Here is a 10,017-nt window from a genome sequence, read left to right on the forward strand (position 1 = left end):
AAACCGTTGTCCAAATCTCTGTAAAATATTCGTACACCTCTGACCCTTGTAGGATAAAAGAAATGATAGCATGCTTTTGGTCTTCCTGCTCGGGGAAGGAAAGCTGCTGTAGGAAAAGAATTGATTTTTTCCACTTCTGTGGTTTGAAAACAAGTTATAACTCCAGCTTTTCAAAGTGCAAGGAATACACAATTATTAAGAGGATATCTGTGGGACAAAAACGTATGGATTTAGCAGAAAACAACTCACCAGAAAAATGAAGCATATTTTTAAAAGAATGCTACATTTGACTGCTTCTCCTCTTGGCTTCTGGAATTTAACCTCCATCTGACCCACCTCCATTCTAATCACTTCGGCTCCCTTAGCACTTCCTTAAAGTTATCTTCTCTTTTCTCTAAAATGAATTGCAGAGCCATTTTTTTAAAGTTTACTTTATTTATCTCTTTATACACAACCTTGTTCCAGAAAGGGTTTAAGGTGGCTTAAAAGAATCCACAAAACACACCAAGAAATCAGTAACAGAAGAATCAGGAATGAAGCTTACACAAAAATGCTTATACAATTCTACTCGTTTACTCTGGGTGGACCACATATTTCGCTCGAAACTCTGTATCAGGCAGTTAGAAAAGGAAACTTAATTAGTTACATCATTTATGGTGTCCATGAAACAAAAGCAAACCAATTACCCAAGTGAAGCACTGTTATTCCTAAGACCAGAAAGAAATTTCTCAAGAGGATTCACAAAGAGGTCAGTGTATGGTGTAATAATCAGTGTTCTCAGTTGTAACCTAATGGGAGACACAAAGATGGATTTCACAGGGCTCTTTCTTATTATATTTAACATAGGCAGATGACATCACACCAACTTGAAAGTCAGGAAAAGCAATTTTGTCATTAATGTCGGGATGGGGGGGACACAACATCACATGGTCAAGGTACTCGGCTCTCTGCTCTGCTAGGCAAAACCAAAGTTAAATTTTAGAACAATAGAGTTTGATCCAGTACCCAGGATGGTTTCAGAGAAATTATGAAATCCCTAAAATTGAACGCAACATTTTATGAATACGTGAGTTTTTGTGACAGACAAAACACAGTTTACCAGATTCTCAACATACACAGGTGATTCACAAAAGTCAGGAACAGCTTCTTTAGAAAATCTAGAGAATTAAACAGACTACAAATGCTTCATGCTATTCTGCATACTTTTTTTTCCCCCTCGCAACCTTTGCAAAAGAACCTTTATCCCCTCTGCGAAAAGAACCTTATTTGTTTCCATTTGGTCCCAGGCCTTGGGCGAGGGTTTCAAGGTGGTTAGAAAGTTGCCTCCTGGCTGGAGAAAGAGGCTCAGGCAGAACTCCCGATGTCGGGGGAATGCAGAGGAGTCACTCAAAGGCTGCTGGGCTCTGGAAGCTGCTAGTTGTGCTTGTGGGTGAGCCGGCGGAAGAGATACTCGCCCAGCCCGGCCTCCGGGCCGGCCAGCCTACGGAGGTTGGTCAGGTGGTCGCCCATCTTCTTGATGACTTTCATCTCCTCCTCCAGGAAGTGGCTCTTCAGAAACTCACAGAGATGGGGGTCTGCGTTGGCAGAACCCAGAGCATGCAGATCTAAAATGCCCTCGTTCACCTTCTTCTCCAGGACGAGGGCGGCTTCCATGGCATCCACGCTGCCACTCCACTGATCTTGGGACGACTTCTCCCCATCCTGGACGAGGGCGAGGCTGCTCCACTGGTTTTGAAACTTCAAGAGACGCTGCGCGCCCTCACGCTTCTCTTCAGCCAACTTGCGGAAGAAGTGGCCCACGCCCTCCACAGCCACATCGTCGCCTTCGAAATAAAAGCCCAGAGAGAGGTAGGTCTGCGAGGCCCGCAGATGCAGGTTAACCAGGCTGTTGACGGCGGCCTCCACGTTGGCACAATAGGTCTGGCGGATTCTGGTGCCCATGGCTGGTCAGCAATGAGGAGCTCACCACAAAATAAGGTGCCTGAGCTGGTCCCGGAAGCAGGAGGAAGGCAAGTAGATGGCGCCGGAAGTTGCCGCGGAAGGGGTGGGGTTAGAGGGTGGTGAGTGACGGGTAAGGGAGGGAGCATCCGGTCTGTTCCTTTCCAACACTGTTGAAGCAAGAAAGAGATCTGGGAGTCTGCAGGGTGCACTCCCTCTCAGTCTAGCTTTTGATAAGAGTCTAATTCTTCTCTCTTTCCTAAGTATTGGAAAGGAGTCTTTATCTGTCATTTTGCCCCACTTCTCAGCATAATGCCAAACTGAGGTAAGAACGTCCAAGGTAAGAATGTCAAGTGTTGAGAGTGAAACTCTTCCAACCTTCATTTCGGTTTAAAACTCCCTTGTTTCTTATTTTGGAGCCTGTATAAATATGTTTTTCCCTGCTCCTAATCCCTCTTTGAGACGGTGACTATTCCAATTTGCCCAGAGCAGTCCTGTTGTCTTGGTGTAATTATTAATAGTGCCCCCTAAATTTAATCAATTAAAAAATAGCACCCCCTTTCATGCTCAAAAGGGTCTTTGTTTGGAATATACATTACATGGTCACCTTGCTCACTGAGAAGGACAAAATCCACGCTGTGGAATGTGAAATGGGTAGAGTTTGCAAGACACAGAACTCGCACATAATTCGTTTCCATTAATCGTACCAGTTAGAATCCCACCATAAATTTTCGACTATTCAGCCTTCATTTTTTCATTTGTTGATGCATTTATTCCTTCTAATAAAAGTTCTCTTGAATACTGTTTACATGCCAAGTGCTTTGTTAGGTACTAGTGGCTTCTTGTGATTACCCAGATATTCCACTGTTAACTGAAACATGTCATGTGAGTAAGCACTAAACATTAAAACGTAGATTTATAAATCCTGCCAAAATAAAAAATAACCCATACAGGATGAGTTAACCATTCTCAGTTGGAAGATGAGGGCAGAACTAGATGTTCTCGTAGGGTCTCTTCCAGCTTTGTGATTCCATGCTTAGCATTTTATTTTTCTAAATACCACTTGCCTGGGGCTGCTTCACAATTAGAACGCTTTCATGTGTTTTCTATCAAACAGGAAGGCATAGTCTATTCAGGGTAAACAATATTTGAAACCCCAGAGAGGAGAGTTTTGCTCTAAACTTTGGACCTAATTGTAAATGAAAATAAAAATCCATTCTTTTGCAGCTACTTTCAAATTTTATTTTCTCTGTTGCTGAAAATTGACATCTTAAAAATTTCAAAGAGATCTGCAGTTTCCCTTCACTGCATTAGCTAAAATATGAATACATATCCTGTATCTAAATACAGGATATATTGTTAATTTTTTTTCGTGGAAGATTGTCGTCCAAAAGTGTTCTCATATTGCATCTGAGCTTTGCAAAAACTATTAGAATTCAGGAATAGCACATTTTTCAATCCTGGAGGGAATTAATTGGGTAAAACAGGAGTAGTTCTGCAGCCGTTCTGGCCTTGATTCTAGGGCAAAAGAGAGGCTGGGGGTGGGGAGGAGGGGCAGAAACAAAAATTCAAACCCAAGAACAATCCTAGCACATACCCAAATAGAGAAATTACACTAGATGCGATACCCTCCAATGACTGCAAAGAAAATGATCATTTTTTTACCTTGTGCCTAAACCATTAATCATCATATTGACCTTGTAATAAGAAAATGCTAAGCTTAGAGAAAACTTCACCATATAACATACTATCTGTATTGCAGCATGCCAGGCCCATTTAATATATTTCAATTTCCTATACGTTTACTTAGTCTTCTTGGAAAAGAAAAAGGTCTATATAAACCTCAGATGAGATAGTTTTCTGCCTTTTTGACAAATATTTCCCTCATCACTTTGGAGAGAAGAGAGCCAGTGTTCTAACTATACTCTGGTGAGTGGTTAAGTACATAGTTGTCGGAATCAGACCGATGTGGGCTCAAATCCCAGCTTTGCCACTTACTATGAGTGTGACTTTAGGCGGGTAGCCTAAATAACCTCATGAGCCTCAGCTTTCGTGCCTGTGAAATGGGAATGTTAATATCTAACAAGTATACCACAAGGATTAAATAATATAATGCATGAGAAAACACTGCCAAACAAGTAGAAAGCACTCAAAAAATAGTGCTGTATCATCAATCAGTTTGGCAATAAAATTGTGGAGACCCTCTCAAACCCTAGTAAGTATCAGAGACTTAGCCCAATGTTTTCCTTTTTTCTTTTTTCTTTTGTGAGGAAGATTGGCCCCGAGCTAACATCTGTTGCCAATCTTCCTCTTTTTGCTTGAGGAAGATTGTTGCTGAGCTAACATCTGTGCCAAACTTCCTCTACTTTATGTGGGACGCCGCATTGAACCATACACTTAAAAATCTGTGTGTGTTGTTGCATGTAAATTACACCTCAATAAAGTTGGTTAAAATTAATATGCTTCAGGGGCTTGATGAGTGGTGCTAGGTCCGCTCCTGGGATCCGAGCCTGTGAACCCTGGGCTGCCAATGTGTGAACTTAACCACTATGCCACTGAGTCGGCCCCCCCCAATATGTTTTTAATCCAAGTGTCCTCACTGCAGACCTGTTTTGCTGAATCACGTATCCTCTGTGACAATGTCCTTTCAAGTAGGAAAGCACAGAGGCACAGCTTTGGGTATCTAAGATCTAATTCGTTTAAAACATGAGCAAAGCCAGCTTCTCCTACTTCCCTTGGCTAAGTGAGATTCAACAACACCTCCTGAGGTCCGTTGTGGCCCTGTGGGCTATGGAGGCAGAAGGAGCAGTCCATAGGTGGCAGGGGTCTATTTGTTTTCTCAGTTCTCCAGCCCAAGATCATCATCCACTAGAGCAAGAAACTTCTAATGAATGTCTATCTTATAGGAGAGGGTAACATTACAGAACAACCCATGTAAATGGTAGAATTCACCTCCTCTCCAACTCAAATGTAGACTTTGAAATGCTTATATCTTGGATCCGATTCCCCACAAGGAGACCCTGAGATAAGGATTCCTGTGCAAGTGATTTATTGGGAAAGCGCTCCCAGGAAAGACCAAAAGAGAGTGGGGAAAGCAGCACAGAGAAAGAGGAAACCAAGAAACAAAGTTGCGATTTCAGGAAAAGTCTCAGCTTCATAATCATCCCAAGGTGTAGCTCTGGAGTGTAAATGACACCACCTAGAGTTTATTTCAACATGACGCAAGAGAACTGGACTTTCATATTCCCGCCTATTGGCCGTGGGCCTCCCCAGGGGATATAAATTCACAGGTTCTGTGTACAGGTGGCAGCTCCAACAGCCCAAGGGAAAGCCGAAGAAGGTCTCAGGTACTAGTCATTAGCAGAAAAGCACACTGAAACTGGGTACTGAGCACACCAAACAGGTAAAAGGGATCTGATAGGATTTGAGCGGGGCATGAACAGTATCCATCAGCAGCTTGCTTCCCTACTTGACCTCGCAAAGTATTGGAGTACAGTGGAAATGAGAAACCTCAATTAGTACCTTCTTAACAGGAATCCGAGGGATAAAATGAAGACTTTATCATGGATGTTAACCTATATTTATACCTCTTTGCTACTTCTATTTACAGGGAATAGAGGGGTTTTGGAGCCCACGTCTGTAATCTCGTTTACCAGCCCTGAAAATCTGTAACTCTCTTCAGGGGTCTCATGTGCACATATACCAAGCCAAATCAGCCCCAAAGCTCCAGCTGAGAAAGTATTTGCATCTTTTATCAGACCCTCTACTCTGACCACATTCCCCATATTGGAACCACATACAGTATTGATTTTTTTTTTCCGGAGGAAGATTAGCCCTGAGCTAACATCTGCTGCCAATCCTCCTCTTTTTGCTGAGGAAGACTGGCCCTGAGCTAACATCCGTGCCCATCTTCCTCTACTCTATATGTGGGACGCCTGCCATAGCATGGCTTGCCAAGCGGTGCCGTGTCCCCACCTGGGATCCGAACTGGCGAACCCCGGGCCGCCAAAGCGGAATGTGCACACTTAACCGCTGTGCCACCGGGCCGGCCCCAGTATTGATTTTTTTTAATAGCTGCACACAAGTACTTAAAAGTCAAAACATCTCTAGCAACCCAGAAACTGACAGGCTGTGAAATGGCTGCTTAAGGACCAGTCATCCAAACCGAACTCACCTGAAAACCGATATTACACAAACAGCGAAATGGTCTCTGTGTGTTTGTCATTTTTCTAGAAGGAACTGTAAGGGGTACAATTTAGTTCTGAGCTGTTCAACTGTATTGGACAATGGACAGCCTGGCACCAGGCACAGTTATGAAACAGAAAGAGTTGGTTCATCATTTCTCTTTCCCAAAACACACACACACACACATACACGCAGTCTCCTCATTCCCCCTGTGATGTCCACTAAACTCCAGGGCTCACTGAGAAGCTTGTCCACAGCCAACCCCAACAGGTCTGCCTTGCAAAACCTACCATTCCTGTGCTTCCCATGGCGCCTCAAACAGGCAGTAGTTCTCGATGAGGGCTGACTTCATTCCCCAGAAGACGTTTGGCAATGCCTAGAGACATTTCTGGTTGTCATAACAGGGGGATGGCACCACTGGCGTCTCGTGAGTAGAGGCCAAGGATGCTACTAAACAGCCCACAGTGTGCAGGACAGTGTCCCCCACCCCAAACAAAGAATTCTCCAGCCCAAAATGCCAATAGTTCTGAGGTTGAGAAACCCTGTGCTGATGGGTAAATAATGTTGGTGTCTTAGTTTGGGTTCTCCCAAAGGCAGACCCTGAGACAAGCATTTGAGTACAATTAGTTTAAGAGGTGATCCCTGAAAGAACCAGTAGGCATGAGGGTAAATGAGACAAGGAAGAGGAAGAAAACCAATAAAGGGTGTGTTAAAGAGCAGCTTACCCCTATGGGCAACTAGGACGCAATCTTACTAGGGGACCCTGGGAGACTATGAGGTGTGCCTTAGGGTTATCCTAAACAAGGACAAGGAAGCTGGAATACTTATCTTCAAATCCCATCTGTCATTGGCTGAGGACTGCTCCCAAGGATGTTAACTTTCTGGCACTTCTGGCCTGCTCTTTGAGAACCAAAAGAAAGCCCCCTCAGGTGGAGAGTTTTGGTGCTTGTGGCAGGACCCCCTGGGCATGTATGGGAATGATGAGTGCTGAGGTCGTACAGATAGGGCACCAACAATCTGTGCTGGAGTTGGTCCTCCAAGGAAACATTCATGGGAATATATCTTCAGTTGCTTTTCCTGAGGATGGTGCCTTAGCCAAAAGCATAATTCTAATCATGACTACAGTGGGTGTCCTAGCAGACAAGCAAAAGTGACATGTTTTAGTTAGAGAGACCTTGTTAGAACATGCAGTTGTAAGGATTCTTAGAAACCATGTGTTCCAGCTCCGGACAAATGCACCAATCCCCTTAAGCACATCTCTGACAAGTAATCATCTAGTCTTTGCTTAAATACACCCAGGTTCCCAGGAACACATTAGCTCATGAGGGCTACCCATTCCATTTTCAGAGAGTGTGATGTGGGGAAAGAAAGGCACTTGGGAGCCAAGCAGACCTCAGTTTGAACCGGACTCTTCCACTTAATGGCTGTGTAACTTTGGGCAAGTTACCTAACCTCTCTGAGTCTTACTTTTTTTAGCTATAAAATACGAATAATATTATCTACTTCTTAAGATTACTGTGAAGATTAAATAAAGTAGTATAAGGAATTTAGCACAACTTCTGACACATAGTAGGTGCTAAATAAATATTAGTTGCCTTCGCTCTTTTTCCTTCCCCATCCTCCCAAATCTCATGTATCAGCTCTCTGCCTCATAATAAGTTTGATCCTTTCATTCTGGTTCTAACTTCCAGAAGAATATAAAATAAGCCTAGCCCACCTTCCCACTGATCTAAGACTCCCCATCTTCCCTGAAATGAGCCTGGCTTCCTCCACCACTCCTCACATGGCCTGGCTCTTTGGGCCTCTACTCTCTGGTCACTCTCCAGAAGTGGAGTCCCCCCCAAGGAGACAGCTTCCGCCACATGGTTACCTGGGACAAAATACACTTGGGGATCACATCCTGTGAATTTTGATGCATGTGGATCAAAATGGATTCTGTGTGGAATAGTGTTCTCTTTTGACATAAAGAAAAAATCTGTCTAGTTAGGAAAAGAAGACAAAAAATAATTTTTACTTACCATACTCCATTTTAACTCTTGCAAATGTTTCTTCCAACCCGCACTTGCCCTTTAGCCCTCCATGATGAAAAGTGCTTTCTGTTACTTTTTAAAAGGAAAAATGTAATGTTTCATAGAAAGAAACAAGATTCACATTCTGAATAGAGGTGGCCTCATGTTTCAGAAGGGCTGGCAAGTCTGCCCTTAGTGGTTGCCAAGACGTGGGTTGGACAGACACAGCTTGAGCTGGAAAGAACATCCAGCCTTGAAATTTGAAGTGGCAACTTTTGCAACGCCGCTCTCCCTTCCCTGCTTGAAGGCCCTGAATGCTCCTTCTGGTCATGCTGACATCTGGCTGGAGAAGAGAATCACCCAGCAAGATATTTTGCTTTTCATTACCTATAACATGATCCCATTTTTGTAAATATATATGTGTATGCGTGTGTGTGCAAAGACATATACCAAAAGTTAACATTGGTCTGTATCTTTGCCTGACCAATTTGTTACTTTTTACTTTTCTGTATTATCTGAATTTTTGGGGGCAATGAGCATGTATCTAAAATTACTGCGGAAAAATCAGGAAAAAAAGAGAACTGTTTCTATTTTCTAAGAAAAGGGGAAAACTTGCTCTCTCCTCTCCAGTAGGTCATATGATCTTGGTCCACAAAGCAACAAACATGGCTCAGTGTTTGTCTCCTGAAGCCAGAACTGGCTTGATGAATGGCATTCTCCAGCCTGGTAGGCACCAAGCTACTTTGCAATTAAGAAATTAAAATTCAGGAAAATGAAGGGCTTCTCTCTCCAGGCCGCCTCCCTTACTCCCTTGGGATTTCATTGGCAATCCTTCTACCCACTACCAGCCACCAATAATCTGAGCTTCAGTCTGGGGACTGGGAAGAAGGGAAAATCCCTTCCAGGACTAAGTTAGCTCATAGGGAAGGGATGCTTCCTTATCCTTTTCTTTATTCCCTGCTGGGCCTGGCACTGTGATCGACACAAAGAATCACAGATGCTCGGGGGTGCTGAAACCTCAAAGGTCATTTGATTCCAGTCCTTATCCCCATTGTCAATGCTTAACAATTACCTGATGAACAGATTAAATGTGGCTACTGGTCACTTTATCTGCTCAAGAGGTTTAAGCCACAGAGTCCGATGCCCCAATTCATCCAGACACCATCCCCAGCCAGTCCTCTTTGCCAGTGTCCAGGGATACAAAGACACGGCTCGGCATTGATGCCTCCATGAGTGGGGCAGGAGAAAGGGCCACTGACCCATGGTGGGACCAGCACGAACAACAGGTCCCATTTACAACCTCTGGGGCTGGTGATGGCTGCATGTCTGACGTCAGTACAGATGTCCCCTCCCACAGTCTCCCTACCCCCTCCTCAGGGTATATGGACATGGCCGCAGGCCAAAACACAGCACTGTTCACCAGCTCAAGATAAGGAAATATCTATCTGGGCCTCTCTATATAAGCACCAGATGGTAATGATTAAAATTAAATTAAATTAATGTTTGACAGTCCGTGAAGGGCATAAATTGCATGGTATGCTGCTTGTCCAATCTGTCATCTTGTTTCCCTTGGCTCAGGTCAACGAAAAACAGCCGAAAGCTCCCTCTCTGGGTCAAACAGTAGCTTATTTCTCTGCCATGGAAATGGCTGCTCACTTTACTAAGTTGAAGGCTCCTATGCTGCCAAAATCATGACTAAGATGCCTTAAAAGGCAGAGAAGTCTATCTTCTTGCCACAATCTCTGGTAACCATCCCCCCAAACACACTGTAATGGCAATTACTGGTTAGAATTCAGAAACCGGGAAATCGGAACGTGGCCTAAGAACAAACCGTTGCCAGAATCACAAAGCAATATCCAGCTCTAATGACAGCCTTCTTCATTCA

The 10,017-nt window shown here is 43.8% G+C and overlaps 1 pseudogene; it reads right to left on the reverse strand.

The window, feature by feature from the left end:
- Nucleotides 1–421: 421 nt before the first annotated feature.
- Nucleotides 422–2,076, reverse strand: LOC103562714 (ferritin light chain pseudogene; annotated as a pseudogene).
- Nucleotides 2,077–10,017: the final 7,941 nt, after the last annotated feature.

This window comes from Equus przewalskii, chromosome X (genome assembly GCF_037783145.1).
Source record: "Equus przewalskii isolate Varuska chromosome X, EquPr2, whole genome shotgun sequence".
NCBI classification, from domain to species: Eukaryota; Metazoa; Chordata; class Mammalia; order Perissodactyla; family Equidae; genus Equus; species Equus przewalskii.